General features: G+C 39.7%; 1 long non-coding RNA gene across 4 annotated transcripts in view; it reads left to right on the top strand.

Annotated features, from left to right (window-relative positions):
- The window catches only part of LOC117966352 (uncharacterized), a 62,169-nt gene extending 46,686 nt beyond the window's left edge, over positions 1-15,483 (top strand). For all 4 annotated transcript variants that reach the window (XR_009319932.1, XR_009319934.1, XR_009319933.1 and 1 more), the window contains 2 exons: positions 2,435-3,495; positions 14,831-15,483. This is a non-coding gene — a long non-coding RNA (uncharacterized LOC117966352). The remainder of the gene's footprint in view (positions 1-2,434; positions 3,496-14,830) is intronic.
- Positions 15,484-17,254: the final 1,771 nt, after the last annotated feature.

The following is a 17,254-nucleotide window of genomic DNA, read 5'->3' as shown; positions in this document are numbered from 1 at the left end:
AATGAAGTAACATTTCTTGATTTGTGAAATAATTACTGTACTGTGAAACACGGGAATACGTTTCATTGCTAGTTTTATAACATTAAAGAATGCAACAAAAACAACAAATGGAGGTAGAAAACTATGCATTGGGGCAAACAGAATGGAAACTGTGCTCCATAATCCTGCATCATTTCACATGCTCATCGAGGGAAGGGAGACGCAGTGTTGTGGAGTTAAGGAAGCAAAGGACCCTTCTAATGAGGGGCTGGGGAGAGCTTAGCTTTGCCTGGTGATGACCATGGAATAGCGTTGCCATGGGAACAAATTGGTTATGTTTAGCAGAAAACAAACTGATATTTGTGAAGTGGATACAGAATGCTCTTAAAAACGTGACTGCAGATTCAAAAATGGCCTGGTGACTAAAATGTGACATTACGTTACCATTTGGGCACTGGGCTACAAAACAAAGTAGTCAAAGGAAATATGACATTTATGCCTGTGTTTAGAATTATATCCTTTGTCTTGAGTACTTTACCCAAAATTTGAGGATTTCATAATTGCATAAATTAAGTTTAACTGAATAAACAGTAGTATCAAACAGTGGAAAATGACTTCAAACAGATTGAAATAGATTACTATTGGTGTACAGTCGTTGCCATTTTTAGTTGTCCAATTCTTATCTTTAGGTTGCAAAATGTTGGCCAGCTACCTAGATGATTTATGTGTTTTAGAAGAATATGGGAAGCTGTCACCATTTCTGTCTGTGCCCATGTAGCAAAAACACATTACAAAAATACAGGGCATATGAGAGCATGATCTCTCAATAGTAAAGCCATCTGAAAAAAAAGAAACACTAGACCCTGGAATGTAAAAGAAATCTCGTGGTTTTAGCATCACACGATCAGACAGCAGCAGCAGCAGCAGTTCCATATCACTGCTCCTCCGCTCCATCCAAGATGAAAAAAATCAAATTCCGAAACACAATCGGAATACCCCCCCACCACTCCTTCCTTACCCCCCTCTTTACCCCGCCATCCCCCACTTGACTGCTTAAATAATATTTATAGCATGATCTTTCCCTCTCTCTTTTCTTTTTCATTTGGAGAATACAGTCTCAAGTCCAACGTTGAAGGCCAGCCTTTCCTCCCTCTTTTCAGTCCTGACAGTTAGACAAACGCTCTGTGTCCCGGCATTCTGTTGCTTTTTGCATCTAAAGCCTCCCTCGCTGCCTCTGTCCCTCCGTCCAGCCAAGCCAGCACAATACATATCCATTATACCATAGCGGGGAGAATGCAGCCCTGAGCTAACAATATGAGCGAGGCCGCCTCAATGCCAGGGTCCCCATTGTGTCCAGTGGAGGGGAGTTAACACCCATGTCTAGGCCCTATGAATAGCATTATTGTGTCTGAGACACCCAACTCTTCCCTGCCTTCACTCAGCTATGCACACCAGCGCTGGCTTTTTTCAAACGCTACTTAGAACTCTGAAAACTTTATTTCAACCAACCAAGAAGGTTTTTTTTTTTTTTTTGTCAGCCCCTCTCCCTATTTCTCACAATAGGAAGAAAGCACAATTGGGGCTGTAAACCCCGTAAGAATTTCCCAGAATTGATTAGCATAATAACAATGCGGTTGTGCAAGTGTTTATAATATTATACAAATTCAATCTCATACATTTTTATAAAATGTTTTTTAAGTTTGCTTCTTTTTTTAACTTTAATTGGTGGTGTAAGTTACTCCACACCCGGTAAACAGAGAAATACATTTCTGGGAGTGTACTGTTTTGATAATTTTAATAGTATTATGAAATTCAAAATGAATATAAGGTTTTAAAGAGAAGATGGAAAAAACACACTTCAAAGACAAGGCAGTATTGCTTAGTGAACATTCAGTATTGTGTGTTTGTGTGTTTGTGTGTTTATTTCCAAATCACTATGTTATTCAAACAGCCAATGCTTTGCATAAGTAAAATGTATTCAGGACTTTATGGACTTAATTCTGCAAATTCTACATCAGCTAAAATGCCAAAGTGAAGCACAAAAATTTGAATTGGTGTTACCAAACTGAGTATTGGAAAGAACCAAAAAAAAATTGCTGTCTTTGTGTGGCTCTCTCTTTTGACGTGTTTTTTTTTTTTTTTTTTTTAAGTGTTCTGCAGAAACAGAATCCATAATGGGTTAGGTGGGGGTAGGGACAAGGTTGGAAACACCTTAAAAATAAAAAAAAAATCCTGCAATTCCTGTTTCCAACCTTATCGCAAACCATTACCCCCATTACAGACGAATCTCATTACCTCCTCTTGCCTGCAGGGGTCAGGACTATCCCCAATGGATTTAGCATCGCCTTAAGACGGCACGACCTGTTACCACAATTAAAATCTTGCTCGTTTTGTTGTTAGCTTAAAAAACGATCGCTGAATGAGAAGTTGAACTTTAATCTTATTTTTTTTGCAGAGGAGGAGGAGGAGGAGGATACAGCTGAACTCAGAGCTTGCAGCTGCTCATTGCCATGGGCTCTTCATCCCTCACCGTCTCCCTGAGAAGACAGGGCTATGTACAGGCTCGGCCCCGGAGTGGGCAGGCAGGCTCCAGAGCCCCGCGGCTCCCCGTCTATACAAGCCGCCTCAGCGAAATCAATACGCCGAATACACAGCAGGGTCACACCACGCAGCCCTCAACGCCGCACGCAGGGAGCCCACAGCACACGCACTGGAGCAGTCAGGTCCAGGCTGTACAGGGCAGCAACACAACCTTGGCTTGCAGGGGTGCAGTGTTTAGTTTTGCCGACGGGAGTGGAGACGGTCTACTTTCTAACCTGTAGATCAGCTCTAAAAGTTACATACATACATACATAAAAAACACAAGAAGCCTTTAGCTTCAGCACAGAAGAAGCAGTTTTGAGAAGGGTAGATCACAATAAAGAAACAAAAGTCCAATGTAGTATGTACAAATGTACACAGCACACAGCGACTGCCACACTGCGCCAGTACGCCGCAACTAGAGGCTACAGAGGTGGGAAGCCAACACATGCACGTCCGTTAACATCACAGACCTCACTCCAGTGCCAGAACCATCAGGCTTTCACTTTCTTTCAATGTGACAGTCTGGCATTTCGGGGGGTACACCTGTCCATTCCTACCAACCAACATTTAAGTTATTTCATTAAATCAGTGCAGACTTTGGGACACCCAAAAAAACAGGACCATTAAAAATAAGATGAAGTTCTAATTCAGAGCAGCATGCAGAATCTAAAATAAAACTCTTTTACAGCGAGGTTTACCTTTTTGAGCTGTTCCCCCTATTGGATTTGCGATGGGATCCAACTGCACTAGTTCCCTAACTTGAAAACACTTGATAAAGTGACTGCTGGGATGAACAGGGTTATCTTTCTCCAGGAAGACACAGCCATATTCCCAGCCTTGGCTATCCAAGGATTGATCCAGTACCCTGAGGGCATCAACCGCAAAGTGAACGGACCTGGAACTGATTTGACTGGATCGGAATGTCTCAAAACGGTAAGCAGAGCTCTATTAGAGAAACTAGGAGCTCTATTAGGAAAGCATCTTGTTTGTACAAAAAGGTTCAGTTGAGATTCTCTAATGTCTTTAGAGAATCTCAACTGAATGGTGAATTCTTCTTCTTCTTCTTTTTTTTTAAACACTATTGACTTAATAAACCAGCTGGAACGCGGCAACCAAAGGGGACAGAGACAGCCGCCAATGTGTACACTGCCAGAGAAGGAGGCATGAGAGAATACCGGGCGCTGTGCCTTTAAACGGCAAGCGCTGTCTACAAAATGGCCGCTGGCAGACTGGTGCAGAGCCCAAGATGGTGCCTGCTTCAAAAGACGGCATCTGTATTTGTAAAACCGTTAGCCCGGCTAGCTTTGGCAGTTTATGCAAATCGGGTACTAATTAAATTGGAACACGGTTGATCTCATTAACCCTTGAAGTGTTGCCAAGAGCGTGGGAGTGTGTAGATTTGACTAAAATACATTGTTAATTATAATAATGATCAAGTAGACCAATTTTTTCCTCCCTCATTTGGCGACAGAGCAGGCTTTTGTCATTAATGCATTTTAAAAAGAAATGTATGTTTATATTCTTAAAAGGATGAATGCTCTAGGTCGGCACATTGTAACATACAGGAGATTTGTTTTACTGTAATGTGCTTGCAGAACATATTTACCCTACCTAAGTATCCACCTCCACAAATAGGAGGTCTTCACTGTACTGGATACTGTGCAGAATGTCCCTCTGTAAGGCAGATACTATCATCAGTGCAGAGATTTGTAAATTGTAAATAGGCCTACTTCTTAAAACAAGAAGCACTACATATTTTAAGTTTTACATTTGACCCCTTTTCTCCGCAGGACATTTCTCAATTAAAACTGACAAGGTGCTTTTTTGTAACTGATAAAGTTTAAATCTTTTATCCATACCTTTAAACACTCAATTGCAAGAACTATAACGTATAACTAAATGTAATAGTAATAAAATTAGAGATTACGTGCAGTATCCCTTCAGAGCAATTTCAACTCTTTGCAGACTCCTCACACCAATGTCCAAACGATTTCAATCTCTTTATCAATGTGCTTCACATGTAGATAAAGATACGTGCAGTAGAGATCTACAATATCTATGAGTAAACTACAGTTCTACCAAAACCACAGTACCCCTTACTAAATTACATTAACAACTACAATGGTTTTAGTATTGGATTTACATATCAAAGCAATGTGAATTATTGAATCAGCAAGGCTTCTTTACACTACAGCGCCTGTAAAATTGATTGTTAACATGGTCTAACCGTGAATTATCAAATCATGAAATAACCCAATGCAGAATATATTATAGTCTGAGGACTATAGTGGCTTGACTTTATGAGCTTATGCCTTTTTATATGTGCTTAAATATATAAATATATAAATAAATATACTGTATATATACATCCTGCAAGGTGGGTTGCTACCTTGCAAGAATACACTATGAAAATTGTTATCATTATATTATTATTATTAGTAGTAGTAGTAATAGTAGTAGTAGTAGTATAGTAGTACTATGAGCATTCATATATTTCACGCCTGTATGCATGTTTATAAGGAATGTCATTGGATCTGATTAACTAGAATTTAATCAGGCGTGTGTATTCAATTATCAGGTGCTAAATATGATAAAGTGACATGCACTGTACCGTACTGTCGTCTGATGCCTTTACTCTTGATATGGAAAGAAAAAACGCAAACGTCAGACGGCCCTTGAAATGTATGAGATCCTAGAATGCTATAAATGGCTGTGTATTTGTCTGGCAACACTTTTAAATTTGGGTGTGGGGGGGGGGCTGTATTTCTTGTTCTATGGAGGACCAAATCTTACACGCATACAAAAACTTTCAAAGAAAATGTAATACTCAATTCCCATTGATATATTTAATTGAAGCCACTGGATATTGTCAAAAGGCTAACCGTGGTTTGCCGTCAGGGTTCGTCCAAACAAGCTTGGGTTCTGTACAGTATTCCTTTGTCGGTAAAATGGCGGTCATGCTTTTATGTGTCTGTCATGGCAGAGAGCTGGGGTGGGGGGGTATGAGACTGTCTGGGACAGTATGCATATAGAAAATGATTCAAGGAGAAAAAGACGGGAGGGAGGGGGGAGGAGGGTTGTGTGCAATTTGCATATTCAGAGCAGCTTGGTATCCCATATGTTTTTGAGATGCACCAGACAAAATTAGGCACAGCATTTTTTTAATAATTATTATTATTATTATTATTATTATTATTATTATTATTATTATTATTATTCACTCTGCATTTGGCATTCAGGCTGGGAAATAGCACACGTAGACACACACACGCGTGCATACAGAGGCCCGCAGATACAAAAAAAGAAAAAAGCTTTTATGATAATTATTACCGGAGCCATGTGGGTAAGTATGTCACAGCAATTATGCATTATTCAGTGAAACAAGACGGGAACTCTAGGTACAGTAAATCCTGTTAGAGAGGGAACAGCCTGGCAAGGGAGGGAGGGAGGGAGGGAGGGAGGGCAGACTTTAACTACTGAGGTGCCAGAGATTAGAGAAACGAACAACGAAACATGAAGAACGAACTAGACCCCCACCTCCCCCACTACCTCGCTGTGTGCTCTTGGTTGCATTATTCTGTTTAATAAATGGGCTGTTCCCTGGCGCTTTTATCATAGAAACACAGAGGGATTCTGTTCTTTTAGAGAAAAAAAATGCTTGAGATAAAGAATATGCTTTGTTTTGTGCTTTTTTTTTTATATAAACCTCCTAACTCCATTGATATGATTCATCTTGTTTACAAGGGTTTTCCGGGAGACAGAGACAGCAGCCATACTCCCTCGTTTCAGGTTTTAGGTAGTCTGATCATTTAGTCCTCATCCCTTTAGTTTTGCCTTATGTGATTAGAGGAACTGTTGTTTTTTTTGTACTGTAGAATTTTTTTTTCATGCTGGATGCTTGTCCAGTTTGATAAATATAGAAACATGAAACAAATATTGCCAAGATTCGACACGTCAGTTCAAGGAAGCTGATCTGTTCTTTGCCTATCATTCTTCATGGATCTTGTAAAAGTAGAAATCCTCTGATTCCAGCACAGCCACTGACCCCGGGAGGGAGTAAGGTTGTTTAATATTGCAAATGTGTAGTTGCATTGTAAGTACACAACCATCTGTGTTAGTACTGTGTAATTTGGAGCCTCTTAATGAAGAGAGTGACCACAATGCACTGAATTCAGTGAATTCAAAGATAGTACTTTCTGATTTGCAAAAATGCAAAAATGTGTTGGATGTTATATATTTCTACAGACTTCAATTATCATACTAACGGTTGTTATATTATTATTTAAATTCACATCTTTCTAAGACTGAAGGTTTATGCATGCTAAAGTACTATACTATCTTCCAAGTGATAACTCATTTCATTTCAAATTGATGCCCTGTAATTGTTTCTGTGGTTGGTTGTTGCTACTGGCCCTGTCCTGGAACTGTATTGAACCATCAGCTCTGTGATACAAAAATAGCAAATAATAATGTGAAAAAGTTATCAGTCATGTAGCCCCCCCACCCAAATATCCCTCTAAAAACTAAGATCGGGACGCCTCCTGGTCAGAATCACGGTAACACCCTTTGTTACGAAGTCAAGAGAGTTGTCTTTCCAGGGACCCAGAAGGCAGGCAAACAAGACAGCAGATTAGAGATTAAAAATGAACCCCAGGGTGAGACGATAAAGAAATACAGCCCCCAAAAAAAGAAATACAAAAAGACAGAAAGAAACGGTTCAGAGGACTAGATTAAGGGGAGGCAGTGATGACCGCGACTACCCTCTACCGGAGAATCTGTAAACACCAGAGGAACCAGCCTGCACAGAAAGAAAGAAAGAAAGAAGCAGATAATAAAAGCACTGGCAGCCGTCGTACAATCCGCTCCATAAATATTATATTGTGCCAGAGACACGGTGGAATTTCAAGAGGTGCTAGCCAAGCGTGGGAACAGGCGAACGAGAGCATAGAGCTGTCAGGCACTGGCTAGACAGCCCAGCTGCGCTGAATGCCTCCGCAGCAGGTGAAAAAGGACCCGAGAGGTCAAGGTCAAAGAGGAGCCTCATCAGTTATGCAGTTCTGTCTGGTCTGGCCCCTCCAGACTAAAACGTGTTTGATTATTTAATAAGCGAGCTGCATGTATTTGCATACATGACAATATCTGAGATCTGGAAAGGAGCAAAGAAAAGGGCCTTAATTTAACTGAGCTGCCACCCATCCACCCACTAAGAAAATACGTTGGCTGCTTTTTCTTTTTTTCTCACTGCGTTGCTGGAATATGACATCACCAGCTAGGGCCCCCCCCCCCAAGAGAAAGTGACAGACACAGCGATACAGTATGATTCTGTAAGATATATGTGAAGAAAGCTTGTGTAGAGACAGTGGATATGCATGTTTCCCTGGACACATTTACACCACATCCAGTCTACAGCACTGACTAATGTCCGGTCCCATCTCCAATCTGTTTTACTCATGAATGAAATTACCTATTTGTTTTATTTGCAAGCTACTGTGCTTTGCGTGAATTGTAGAAGAGATCTTGCTTTTTAATAATTATAATTCTAAATCAGAACATGCATACTCCTCCATCATATACTACACTTTCAGCTACCAGGAATCAAAACTCGATTCCTTAAAAAAATAATAATAAAAATGCTATTCCTTTAAGAGGTGGGACTACAAAGGGGTGTCTGGAAGAGAAAGGAAGTGATTGCTTGAGGCGGGGGGGGGGGTAGTTTTCATTCCCCCCTCTTTGTGTCTCTGGTAGATTCCATTATTCAGCTGAGTTTAAGCTTCATTAGTTCAACTCAAAAAGACCCACCTCCCCTAACTCCCGTCCCCTCACCAATAGACCTGTCTGCAGAACTGACTTGAGAACCCTCCTATGCCAAGCTGGGATCATGTAGTGCTTCTTAATCATTTCACATTGCGGTGAAATATAGCTTAGTAACGGTCCTCCTGTGTGCCCAAATACACAGGCGACCCCCCCCCCACACACATACCCCCCCACACACACACACCCGCCCGCTCATCTCCATCACTGTGTCAATAAAAATGGCTCCTCTGCTGGGGTTTACACACAGACTCTCCCAGAGTTTAACCTTCTCCCTACCAGGAACATTAAAACCTCAATTTCCTGTCCATCTCTTTACTTAATAACCTTATTTAAAGTTTTTTTTTTTTTTCCTGTGCTTATAATATTCATTTACCATGTATGCTTTAATAACGTCCCAGCGGGTGTTGTTGGCCACTGTGCTTTACTGCACATTATTGTAACACTTTAATTGTAACACTTTTTTTCTGTACCTTTGTAATCTGGCATCCCTGATCTGTATTCTGTCATAGATAAATTCTATGCCATACCGACAGAGTTACTGCAGGTGTTACTGATAGAGCCACAGTTTTTGAGAAATCTATTACAGCAAACTCTCTTTGCTCCGAACTGACCTATAAACCCAACCATGCTGGTATCATAATAAAAAGTCCGCTGATAGCATCTGCAGAAACAGAAATTCAGCACAGGTGAATTTGAATATTATTGCGTGCGAACAGTGACTAACACGTGTGAGGGTTCGATAAAAACACGTGCCACATGTGGGCAAACCGTACACTGGTCTTGTATAGCAAAGAACAGTACAGTGATGGCTGAGAGCATATTACACTTTTACAGCTGCCTCTGTCTTTTTCTTTATTACTGATTTTTGATGTTGCAACTCAAGAGTCTATTCTGGCTAGAGATTTTTGAAATAAACAAAACTAACACATGGATTCAATCGCAGAGATACCCTACCCCAACTGAAGCCAGACTGACTCAATTAAATACAATAGTTTTTTTGGAGCTATGACCAAAGTAGGGTGCTTTGAACCAGACGACACAAGACTGTGAACAAACTGGCCTGTCAACACGGTCCACCCACAAGGTACACAGACGCCAAAATTGACTCTTTTAATTGAATTCCGGTCTGGGTTTTTATCCACCGCTGTCCTGTCAAATACCCCGGCCCCTGGGTGGTCTGTGTGAACAGCCAGTCTTGCTCGATGGATTTGTAATTGAAAAGGAAGTCCGCCTCTCCCTGTTAAATAGATTGTATATTTTGAGCTGAAGTTCCAGCCGACTACTGAGGTTCCTACTCCTGGTGTCTTACGCCTCCTTTTCATCTTGTTTGCTTGGGGGCTTGTTCTGGTTCAGTTCTTATTGGGTTGTTCCTTTCTGTGATGGATTCCAGCTGTCATCTTCATAGGGAAACTACTGTAAATACCTGGGGTCCGGTAGTGCATGGAAATTATTATTATTATTATTATTGTTATTATTATTATTATTATTATTATTATTATTATTATTATTATTATTTACTTTTCAGATATGAAAAACTGTACTTGAATTGAAATGGATCTTCTAAACGTAATTGTTCCACTGTAATGTTATTGATTCATATTGAAATGTCAAACTCTTGCTATATATTAGGGTATATAATACAGTAATATAGTAGCTACAGCTATAATAATCTCATCAATGCACATAAACTGAACAAGGTTGAGCCCATTCAGTATTTGGATGGACCCCCTCAAGAAAACAGATGGTACTAGGGGTTCAGTAGTGAGCACTCACTTACTCTCTGGTCTGGAATAGTAACCATGTTGTCCTGGCTGACTAAATCCAAATTTAGCTCAATACACTCTGCCCTGGATGATTTCCTCCCCACCTCTCCTGGCTGATTTTCAACCAAATCTACAATTCGCTTACCTCTGTAAATATGGATCATCTCTGTAAACTGCTTGTTCCATCTGTGTGGATATATCCAGAATAAAAGGTGTGTAAATAAAGAAGAAATAGATAGATAAACTGACTGTGTGTGTGCGTGCGTGTGTGCGTGCATGCGTGTGTGTGTGCAGGGCGTACAGTAGACAGATGGTGGTGGTGTTATTTAACATTCACTCTGTTCCTGTGAAGGATAGTGCTGCATATGGAGTGTCAATGTAATTAGAACTCTGCGAAAGTGACCAATCAGAGGGAGCGTGAGGCTGGTGTCCTGATAGTATGCCCAGCATCGCCTCTGCTGCTGTTTCAATAAACACTGGTGTTATTTTATTATTTTTTTAATCGAGAATGCCGTTTGAGTTAATTCACAGAGGTGAAAAGTAATCCTTATGTAAATTTATTCAAATGAATTCTTCGACCCGAGTTGCTGGAGACGCAACGCTCAGCAGGACTATCTTGCTAATTCTAAAGGAGGAGCGTGTTTTTACCCCATTGCTTTTGAAACTTGGGAGTCTAGCTGCCCATATTAACCAGTCAGCTCTCCCAGCTCCTCCGTCTGTATTATTAGCTAAACCAGCTGATTCAGATTGTCAATTTAAAATGGCTTCGCCCTCCCAGCCAGAGAGACTAACCATCTCCGGATACTCCTGCTCTTCTCTCAGGCATTCTGAGTTGACAGCTATAGAAAGGATTCAAGGGGTCCTTGCTCCCTGCATGCAGAAAAAAAACTCTGCCAGTCCCTTATTTGATTCTGTATGGGTTGTCCTTTTTTCATTGTAGCTTAAAGCTGCATTATCACACTCTCAGGTTCTGTTGCATGATAAAATATGATCACTGTTTGCTATATTCTCCCATAGCGTATTCTGCCTTAACAGAACGAGCATAGACATAGCTGGCTGGCTGGTTTGTTTGAATTCCCCACAAGTACAAACTTCTTACCCACCTTGAAGCTAGTTTGCCATTACTTCAAGCCAAATATCCATGCTCCTGCTACAATGCAACAGCAGATTTTATATCATAGGCAATATCATAGATTTATCCAATTAGACACGCCCTGTTGACTATCTGCACCATGCATCAACATGACTTGCATTCGTTCCTCTTTGCTTAAAAGACATTTCTCACCTGAAAGAAAGAGAGTGGCAACCTAGGTTAACATATGTTATTCCTATGATGCCTGACGTATTGGATACCCTGTAGCAATGTTTCATGAACAGCCTAATTAATGACAAAAAGTTTACTATCAACATGGCCTAACCGTGAATTAATGAATTTGTGAACTAACATGGGAGCACTGTATATATATATATATATATATATATATATATATATATATATATATATATATATATCTCCCCATGGACTAAACCTGGAAGACAGTGCATCATTTTAGGATTGGATCTCCACCTGAGAGCTGTCTGTGACTCAGTGTTCTTAGAACATTCATCTTTAAGTCACTGTGCAACTTTCAGACTTAAACAACATCAGTCTACCTGGCTATTTCTAGCATGCTATCTGAAGAAGGCGGAAGCCAAAATGCTGTAGCTAATTATTAAAATAGTGAGTTTCCAGTTTGTCAATTACTTTTCTTCTTCATTAAGTATATCTTGTGATTGATGACTATCCTGTTGGATCCTGATTCTCCTTGGATATAGAGCTGTTTGCTGCATGTGTGTGTGTGTGTGTATATATATACAGATAGATAGATAGATATGTATGTGTGTTTGTATGTAAGTATATACTATGACTCTGTGTATGTAGGATGAAGTTAGCTTTGCAGTCTATAAAAGGCCCTTTCCATGAACAACAGTGAACAACAGCTGAACAATGGCTAAGTAGCCCCCCTTGGAGAGGAGGTGGTTCCCATGGACTAAGGGGGCCCTTGTATGCAGCTCTGTTGGTAAAGCCAGCCTTGGCCCTCTTTCACAGCTCCGTCATGGCTACTTATAGCACAGAAAAATCACTTGATTCATGTGAGGTGTGATCCAATGACATGTATTTTTAATGAGGGGCTACGTCTTTGTTGAGGAGCTACAATCTATAAAGATTCCGAGGCCCCGCACAGCCTCCCTACGGTCATACTTCTTCTTCGGCTAGGCAGGGAATAAAACAAAACAAAACAAAAAGAAAAGAAAAGAAGAGAAGCTTTCTTCTTGACACATCGTCAGGGTTCTTATTTACCATGATAATGTCATCAGAGGGCTGTCTTTTAGACACCGACAATGAAGGTTTTTACTCTTTAGTTTTGTGTTTGTAGGACACATTTTCAAAAGCAGTTTTGCACCATTATGTAGTTTGTATTGGTTTCTCAAATGGAATATAGAAAATGCTTCAAAACTCAGAAATCCATCTCATTTGGCCTTATTCCATTATAACTGCAACATTTTAAAACTAGAAAAAAACTAATTAAACAAGGGCTTCAACCTAAGTTGGGGCAACTAAGTTTTTTTCTTGCTAGCATTATAATACTGACAATTGGGGGACATTTTGCTCTTGAATCAAAATTGGGATCAGAATATGTGTTGAAAGTTTTTAATTGTCAGCAGGTTCCCCTTTGGACTCCCCCCCCCCCCCAAAAAAAAAATGGTGAAAACTTTATTTCACTTAAAGATTAGTCAGATGACTTTAAACTAGGACCGAACTATTACAAAATATATAGCATCAATACAATTGTGAAAGTTACGATGCAGTGTAGCCTACATTTTAGCAACAGCGCTCAAGATCTTTGAAAACTACAGGGTATTCATAAAATAATGAACACATTGCCAAAACCTTCATCACGTTTTAGCCCACTCAGTTTTATGGCTCATGACGAAACCACAACACAGTCTCACGGTGGTGTTACTCCTATTTTGATTTCTCTTGATTTATTTTACTTTAAGAAACGGCTTGGTAACTAATTTGCTGTGGAGCTTAATGTAACATTCTCTACTGCTGTTGAAAAGGGCATTGGTTTACATTTAAAATTACTTATTTAAATTAACTTATCCAAGTTTGAGATTCAGACAGCAGACTGGCAGAGTTTAATATTTACTCGTATGAACGCTTTTGGGGGCAGAAGGGGCTAAAGTTACTGTTCCCGGGACAATAGGCAGCCGTCTAGGAGAACAAGGGTCCCAGACGTGCCACACTCATCCCAGCCAAACTGCATACATTAAGCAGCGCCCAGACCCTCATCAGCCAGATTGCACCACGCGGTCTACTAAACTGGTTCAACAAAAAAAAGACGCCCGTCCTCAATTGTTGTCGGTATTGGTGATAAAATTGTAATCCCCAGTGAATAACGCAGAATACAGTAATTAGAAAAAATAAAAAGACATGAATTCCAAAAAGTCATGTGTAGCTGTCTTGATAAAATCTAAAAATAATAGATGTTTGTTTTTTTTTAGAACATGTTCACTAATCATTATTATTATTTTTTTGTTGTAATGGCACAATGGTATGTACATTTAAAAAAAATGTTTTCACTAGATTAAAAGCTCAGTGATTCCAGCCCGGTGTGTTGTTATAACTGTAACTATATCTTCTTCTTATAATTACTATATTAAGCTTACATCCATAAAGAAAGTGCTCTCAATATGTGGTCACTTTAATAACTGCAGTGTACTGCCAGGCTGGTAACACCCTTCAACTACAGGGGACATTGGGACAGAGAGAGTGTTGACAAACTTTGATCTTCCTGTGGTTGTGTTTGTCAAACCCAGTCGAGCTGCCACCCCACCTCCCTGTCGCCTAGACTGTCTTTATTGTCGACATGTGTCTGGGCAGAGTCCTGGGGTCAACACAATGACCTCCCAGTCTGATAAGAGCATCCTCAGGACCAGACACCAACAAACCACCCTGAGGATGTGAGCAACTCCAACAGAGGGGATTGAGGGGGAGGGGAGGGGGGCTAGCAAGCTGAGCTGGGGTTGGGGGGGGTGTAGTGGGGCTAGCGAGCTGAGCCAAGTGTTCCAGACAAGCCCTGCTGCGGCTGTTTATATTTTTCTTGTTACAACAATTTAGGAGTGTGCACTGCCTAGCACACCAATGTTCCATTGTAAATCATTATGTTCATAGGTCTATTTATAGCCAGTGTGGGAGCTTTTGAAGAGTTCCAGGGGAACCTTCAGTAAAACCTGTACCTGACCATTGTGAACCCGTGTACAAATATTCACATCAGTCCAGCGAGGCATTTAAAAGCCGTCAACAAACAAACAAGAAAAGTGTGTTTGCAGGGCAGAGGCTTGCGGACATGTTAATTGTGTGGCGTTTGTGTTTTTTTTTTTAATTATCATAACACAGTTGGTTTGTATGTTTGTATCCTCACAAAAAGTATATGTGAAGCATTTATAAAGCATGTCAATTTGGCACTTGCTCTGTAATCCCTTATGAATACAATTTACATCATATGTTAAGCTTCTCTATATAAGCTTTATAATATTAAAATAATGACACCTTGTGTGTGTTGGGTTTGTTATATGTGGTGCTGTGATCTGAATCGTGGTGCAAGGCAGTGCAGAGTTTAATTTTTTTTTTCTTTAATTTTCAGGTAATAAAAGGCTGCCCAGATGTGCAGAAAATAAACTCCTCCACAGCGACAGGATGAAATAGAACGCGAAAGCTCCGTGTTCCTAGCTCTAGAACCCTCACTGTGCAGTGCCAGCATGGGGACGGAGAGACTGAGATATCAAGACATGGCAACATCAGCAGGAATGTGTCTGGAAATGTGTTGGCACTGATTGGAGACCTGGACAGCAGCAGGTGAGGTTTTCTGCAGTGGGGCTTCTGCTGCAGATTAAGATGAAGTCATCGTCTATTTATAATGGGAGTGTAGGTATTCGCAAGTAAGCATATATCTCCCAATAATGAGTTTCACATGTTCTGTGTGCTATTTAAACATATTTCACAAGCACTGCATTAAAAAATAATGAAGGAAAAAAAATAAATCAGTTTGAAGATGAATTCTGTATTTCTTTTGCATCTGGCATACTGAACTTAATAACCTATTTTGTAATATTTAGTCATGTATTTTAGCTGCAGTATTTGATATTGTGCTATAAACCTGATTTAAGTTTAATTTTGGGGGGGTGGCATTTAAAAAATGTTACATTTTGATCTTTCTTATCCCTTAAGCAAAGTTAAAGTGTTTTTGCATGAATCTCTGGTATTTCTTTTTAATAAAATTCTGTTTAAAAAAAAAAATTGTGTGTGTCTGATTCTCTGCTCCCTGCTGTGTACTTTACCTCCAAACTTTACACTTGCTCCTTATTTATACAGTCAGATCTGTGATAAACAACATGGTGATCATAGCTTATTAACATGTAAACTCACGTTCATTTATATATATATATATATATATATATATATATATATATATATATATATATATATATATATATATATATATATTCTTCATAAACTGTTATTAATAAGGTAGTGGGAATTGAAACACACATAATGCTGGTCCCCACAAAGGCTTAGGGCAAATAAACCAAATGAAGTGTTGGCAATAATACACTGAATGTGAATTGTTGAAAAGGACTTTTATTTATTTTTTAAATGCCCACAATAACCAGTTCCATCAACATTATATTTATTTCTGGACATAATTATTTATATATTAAATCTAATTTCCAGAGGTTTTCTGTTGGCAATTTAACAAATGAAACATAAAACCGAAAAACCATAACCCTGCTTAAAGAAGAGTGCATTCGTGCTATTGTAAATACATTGTCTGGTGGATTCCATGGGTGTGGTGCAGCAAACCTGATCATGCAGCTGTGAATTAGCACATCATCAGCACAGCCCTAACCAGAAGACTTTCTGAAATTCAAAGACGGTGGGCAGTCATTTTCACAGTACGAGTGAATTTAGCTGAAAACTCATTAGAGGTAGCTATAAGGAAAACAATGTTTGAAAAAATATGTATATTGATTTACATGAAGAAAGAGGAAGGAAATAAAGAGGAATCTACTCTTGCATATAAAATATAGTGGTGGTGTATCAGATTCAGTTGATCTGAACTCTGGCAAATCTAAATACTGCCCCTGTTTAAGTAATTAAAATAGGTTATAAAAAACAAACATCTAACGTGTGTTCATGTCTTCAAAAAAACAAATCTGTAAAACTGTGTGGAGGCTCTTTTTCTAATTGTCTGAATGATTAAGAATGGCTGGAAATTGTAAAGCGATGCAATTTTCATGACCCGTCTGTAAATCCCCTTTCCTTTTGTTTGCTGATGTCCTCCGCTGCGCTGCACGCCACTGCACTGCGGCATTGTGGGAGACGTAGTCCTGGCCATGCTTCATGCAAACTACAGGAGGGGTGTCGTAAAGTACAGGGGTCCCATTCTGGAAATCTGACTGTAACAGAGTTTAGGGCCAAGCTGCCTTGGTAATGACTGATCTGTTGGGAAGGGAGATTGTAAAAGGGAGATTATCCTATTTTGTCCAGCCAGTGAAGAGTGTAGCGCTGACCGTGGGCCACCCATGGAGTCTTCAGTGAGCCGTGAGATAGCCCTGCATACATGCTTACCAAGCCTGGCTGAGTCCACACATCTCAGGACGGATAAACTTCAGGACACAAGCCTCTTTTTAAACATCACTTGGGAGATTACAATAACACCCCCTGAGCTTGGCTTTGAAATCCACCAGCAGGGCTGAAAAAGGGAGATCCACATTATTATTATTATTATTATTATTTTTCTTTTTCAATAGTGAAAGAGTAGATATACAGCGAATGTGCTGGGGAAAAAAATGCTTACAAAAATAGAAATATGCTCATTTTGTGACAATAAATGAAAATGTCTACTTTTTTATATTAAATTATCAATACAGTTTTGTGTTAAAAAAAAAAAAAAAAAAAGCAGAGGGGGAATGGATAACACATGGACGTTTTTCAGTCCAAACTGACCATAATCACCATAATCAAAAAACTGTACCATCTATACTGGGTACTGACAGAATGTCTTTCA

This window comes from Acipenser ruthenus, chromosome 49 (assembly GCF_902713425.1).
Source record: "Acipenser ruthenus chromosome 49, fAciRut3.2 maternal haplotype, whole genome shotgun sequence".
Classification (NCBI taxonomy): Eukaryota; Metazoa; Chordata; class Actinopteri; order Acipenseriformes; family Acipenseridae; genus Acipenser; species Acipenser ruthenus.
Note: the sequence above shows the minus strand (reverse complement) of the source record. Positions and strands in the feature narration are given on the sequence as shown.